Source organism: Cervus elaphus, chromosome 27 (assembly GCF_910594005.1).
Source record: "Cervus elaphus chromosome 27, mCerEla1.1, whole genome shotgun sequence".
NCBI lineage: Eukaryota > Metazoa > Chordata > Mammalia > Artiodactyla > Cervidae > Cervus > Cervus elaphus.
In genome coordinates, this window is record NC_057841.1 from 34,020,570 (window position 1) to 34,026,569 (window position 6,000).

Here is a 6,000-nt window from a genome sequence, read left to right on the forward strand (position 1 = left end):
AATAGTTTTTTAGTGATGATGAAAATAGTTTTCTGACCTGTAAAACAAGGATAACAATACTTACTTCATAAGGTTGTTATGAAGAGAAAATGAAATAATGTGTTACTGCCTGTAGGGCAGTGCCTAACACAGATAGTTCAGATAGTTCTTTGCGACCCTATGGAATGCAACATGCTGGGCTTCCCTGTCCATCACCAACTCCTGGAGCTTCCTGAAACTCACATCCATCAGGTCGGTGATGCCATCCAACCATCTCATCCTCTGTGCCCCCGTTCTCCTCCTGCCTTCAATCTTTCCCAGCATCAGGGTCTTTTCCAATGAGTCAGTTCTTTTCCTCAGGTGGCCAAAGTACTGGAGCTTTAGCTTCAGCATCAGTCCTTCCAATGCATATTGAGGACTGATTTCCTTTAGGATTGACTGGTTTGATCTCCTTGTAAGGACTGTAGTCCAAGGAACTTTCAAGAGTCTTCTCCAACACCACAGTTCAAAAGCATCAGTTCTTTATAGTCTTTATAGTCTTTTTTTATAGTCCAACTCTCATATCCATACATGACTACTGGAAAAAGCATAGCTTTGACTAGATGGAATTTGTTGGCAAGGTAATGTCTCTGCTTTTTAATATGCTGTCTAGGATGGTCATAGCTTTTCTTCCAAGGAGTAAGCATCTTTTAATTTCATGGCTGCAATCACCATCTGCAGTGATTTTGGAGCCCAAGAAAATAGTCTGTCACTGTTTCCATTTATTCCCCATCTATTTGCCATTAAGTGATGGGACCAGATGCATGATCTTAGTTTTCTGAATGTTGAGTTTTGAGTCAACTTTTTCACTCTCCTGTTTCACTTTCATCAAGAGGCTCTTTAGTTCTTCTTCACTTTCTGCCATAAGGGTGGTGTCATCTGCGTATCTGTGGTTATTGATATTTCTCCTGGCAATCTTAATTCCAGCTTGTGCTTCATCCAACCTGGCATTTCTCATGATGTACTCTGCATATAAGTTAAATAAGCAGGGTTACAATATACAACCTTGATGTACTCCTTTTCCTAATTGGAACCAGTCTGTTGTTCCATGTCCAGTTCTAACTGTTGCTTCTTGACCTGCATACAGATTTCTCAGGATGCAGGTAAGGTGGTCTGGTATTGCCATCTCTTTAAGAATTTTCCACAGTTAGCAAAAACAAGTCAGCAAAAACAAGACCAGGAGCTGACTGTGGCTCAGATCATGAACTCCTTATTGCCAAATTCAGACTTAAATTGAAGAAAGTAGGGAAAAACCACTAGACCATTCAGGTATGACCGAAATCAAATCCCTTACGATGATATAGCAGAAGTGACAAATAGATTCAAGTGTTTAGATCTGATAGAATGCCTGAAGAACTATGGATGGAGGTTTGTGACATTTTACAGGAGGCAGTGATCAAGACCATCCCCAGGAAAAAGAAAGGCAAAATGGTTGTCTGACAAGGCCTTAAAAATAGCTGAGAAAAGAAGAGAAGCTGAAGGCAAAGGAGAAAAGGAAAGATATACCCATTTGAATGCAGAGTTCCAAAGAATAGCAAGGAGAGATAAGAAAGCCTTCCTCAGTGATCAGTGCAAAGAAATAGAGGAAGACAATAGAATGGGAAAGACTAGAGATCTCGTCAAGAAAATTAGAGATACCAAGGAAACATTTCATGCAAAGATGGGCTCAATAAAGGACAGAAAAGTATGGACCTAACAGAAGCAGAAGATATTAACAAGAGGTGGCAAGAATACACAGAATAACTATACAAAAAAAGATCTTCATGACCCAGATAACCATGATGGTGTGATCACTCACCTAGAGCCAGACATCCTGGAATGTGAAGTCAAGTGGGCCTTAGGAAGCATCACTATGAACAAAGCTAGTGGAGGTGATGGAATTCTAGTTGAGCTATTTCAAATCCTAAAAGATGATGCTGTGAAAGTGCTGCCCTCAATATGCCAACAAATTTGGAAAACTCAGCAGTGGCCACAGGACTGGAAAAGTTCAGTTTTCATTCCAGTCCCAAAGAATGGTAATGCACAGAATGTTCAAACTACCACACAATTGCACTCATCTCATGCTAGCAAAGTAATGCTCAACATCCTCCAAGTTAGGCTTCAACAGTATGTGAACCATGAACTTGCAGATGATCAAGCTGGATTTAGAAAAGGCAGAGGAACCAGAGATCAAATTGCCAACATCTGTTAGATCATCAAAAAAGCAAGAGAGTTCCAGAAAAACATCTACTTCTGCTTTATTGACTACACCAAAGCCTCTGTCTGTGTGGATCACAACAAACTGTGGAAAATTCTTAGAGATGGGAATACCAGACCTTACCTAACACATACAAGCACTTGAAAAATGATAACCATTGTTATTAATCATTGAGTTAAGTAAAAAGTTAAGGTTATTTTGTAAGAGAAAATTAGGAAGTGTAAAATGTAGCATGAACCCATTTATATATTTTTTAAATGTACATGTGTATATACACATTAAATGTATGTATTTATTAATATGTATGTAATACATACATATTAAATGTATTTAAATATGTACATATTTAAAATGTACACGTGTAAATACATATGTATATATGTATTTCTAAATCTACAAAAGAAAGAGTGAAAGAACATACACCAAGTCAACCAAATGGTTTTCTTTGCAAAAGGCCAAGGATTGGCAGGAGACTGGGGAGACATGGTAAGAAAAGAGAAGATACTGTTCCAAACTTTATATGTGTTATTTTAAATTTTTTACAGCAAACATAATTTATACTTAAATAATAAAAGCAACATTAAACTTTCTAGTTTAATGCCTAGAGACTTCCAACAATGACATCTTGATGGTCTGAGCCAAATATCTTATTGAACAATCAGAAATGTTGGACAAAATATTTAAAAAATATATGCATGCTTGCTAACTCCACCTAGGGTTTGTGGTGCCAGGATCAGAAGAGAAGGAAAACTCATAGAGAGTAAGCCTAGCATCTTCCTCTTAAAGTATCTGCCTATTCCTAGATGAGAAGCAAAGGAGACCTTTGATAAAAATTGGAGTTCAAAGTCTGTCAGAGTACAGAGGTCATGAAAAACACCTAGGCTTTTGTTAGGATTCAGAGAGCCACAACCGGAAGTAAGAGTGAAACAAAAATAGACCTGTTCTCATAGGGACTAATACCAAGCTTTGAATCATCTCAGTCCTATTGGAATAAAGCAATGTTTCTCAAACTGTGGTTTAGAGATGTTGGAGGTACCCCAAAACCTTTCAAGGGATTCACAATGTTAAGCCTATAGTGATAACACTGAAACAGTATTTGTCCCACAACATTGTAAATCAATTATACTCTAATAAAAAATTTTTTTAAAACTGTATTTGCCCTTTCACTGTATGGATATTTACATTGACAGTGTAAAGAAATGGGTAAAACTTCTAGAGTTTTGGAATAAATCAAGGCAGTAGTACAAAGTTGTACTAGTAAATACTATATTATTTACCAGTAGGCACCTGTGGGAAGAAATGCCAAATTCATTTTAGAATGTTATTGAATAAGCACTTAATTATGAATTTTATTAAATCTTCTCTCTTGAGTACCTGTTGTTTTAATATTCAGAATGACGTAAGGGGCAGTACACATAAAACACCTCTCCTGCCTTCAAATTAGCTTGAGAAAAAGCATTTTTTAAATATTTGAGTTGCTTGCTGAACCACCCCCTTTCTTATGGGACATCATTTATTCTTGAAAGAATGATTGACATGCTGTGGTTTTTCAGAGTTAGATATTTGGGCAAACATTTCTTGAGTGACATTAACCTGTCATCTCAAAAGAACAGCATACAGGGAATTACCTGGTGGTCCTGTGGTTAGAGGGCTTCCCAGGTGGCTCAGTGGTAAAGAATCTACCTGCCAGTGCAGGGGATGCAGGAGACTCAGGTTCGTCCCTGGGTCGGGAAGGAAATGGCAACCCGCTCCAGTATTCTTGCTTGGAAAATCCCATGGACAGTGGAGCCTGGTGGGCTACAGTCCATGGGGTAGCAAAGAATCAGACACAGCTAGCAACTGAGCAGGTACGCATGCCAGTGGTTAGGATTCTGTGCTTTCCCTGCGTAGGGCAGGTTCAGTCCCTGGTTGGGGAACTAAGATCCTTCAACTCCCAGTGCAAGTCCAAAACAACCACCCCCAAAACCAGATAGTGTGTGTTTCAAAAGATAAAATTCAAGCATTTAAGCAAAAATTAGAATTTTTGGAAGACTTGCATACATCACCATGAACTGGACAACTTCCCCATAAATTAAAACTTTGCTCTGTATTCTACAATAACCCATTTAGGAAAAAAATTAAAGAAGAATAGAAAAATGTATATGTAAAATTATTTTTAAATTAAAATCTTAAATGGCAAAAAAAATAAACTTTTACTTATGAGACTAGTGGCAATGAAAAAGTCTAATTTTTTATGTAGTACTGCATTTGGAATTTATACATAATTCAGTGAACCAGTATTTTCCAATGACCAAAGCAAGATACATAGTTTTGCATAAATAAAAGACTACATAGACCAATGGATTTTAATGTAATAGAGTTGGAGTAATAACAAACTTGCCTTCAAAATCACTGCAGACGGTGACGCAGCCATGAAATAAAAAATGCTTGCTTGGAAGAAATGCTATGACCAACTTAGTGTATTAAAAAGCAGAGACATTACTTTGCCAACAAAGGTCTGTACAGTCAAAGCTACGGTTTTTCCAGTAGTCATGTATGGATGTGAGATTTGGACCATAAAGAAGGCTGATTGCAGAAGAACTGATGCTTTCGAACGGTGGTGCTGGAGAACTCTTGAGAGTCCCTTGGTCTGCAAGGAGATCAAACCAATCAGTCCTAAAGGAAATCAACCCTGAATATTCATTGGAGGGACTGATGCTGAAGCTCCAATACTTTGGCCACCTGATGCGAAGAACTGACTCATTGGAAAAGACCCTGATGCTGAAAAAGATTGAAGGCAGGAGGAGAAGGGGACGACAGAGGACGAGATGGTTGGATGGAGAGCATCACTGACTCAATGCACATAAGTCTGAGCAAGCTCTGGGAGAAGGTGAAAGACAGGAAAGCCTGGTGTGCTGCAGTCTATGAGGTCACTAATAAGAGTCAGACACAACTGAGTGACTAAACAACAACAGCAAGAGTAATAAAAATTCACTGGTAAGAATCTGTAAGTTTCAACCAACTTTAAGAAACTATCACAGTAAAGCTGCATTATGTACAGGCCGCTCCTACATCATTGTTTTAAGTGTCTTTAAATCTTTTGTCCGTTTTTGTTGTTTGCGTTTTTACTGAGCTGTAAGGGTTCTTTAAATATTCTAGATACAAGTTCTCTGTTTTCATATGTTTCCACCTGGAGTATAGCTTGCATTTTTACTTTCTTATAATCCTTTGAAGAGGATTGAAGACTTTTAAATTTGATTGAAATCCACTTTATCAATCTTTCTTGGATGCTTCTTGTTTTTTGTTATACCTAAGAAATATTTAAGTCAAGGTCCTGAAGATTTTCTCCAATTTTTTGTTTCAGAATTCTATAATTTTACTTTCTACATTAGGTCTACAGTATATTTCAAGTTAATTTTTGTCCCTATGTGAGGAAAGGGTCAAAGTTCATTTTTTAAAACATGAATTGTTGCAAAACAGTTTTTCCTCCACTGAATTATCTTGGCATCTGTATTAGTTTTCCTATGGCTGCTATGATAAATTACCACAAATCTGGTGGCTTAAAATAATAGAAATTTATTCTCTCACAATTCTGGAGGCCAGAAGGCTGAAACTATATTGTCTGTGCTGCTGCTGCTAAGTCACATCAGTCGTGTCCGACTCTTCGCAACCCCATGGACTGTAGCCTACCAGGCCCCTCCGTCCATGGGATTTCCCAGGCAAGAGTACTGGAGTGGGGTGCCATTGCCTTCTGCATAGTGTCTATAGGACTGCGCTATAATATTTTCTTCAAAAGAAAATATACA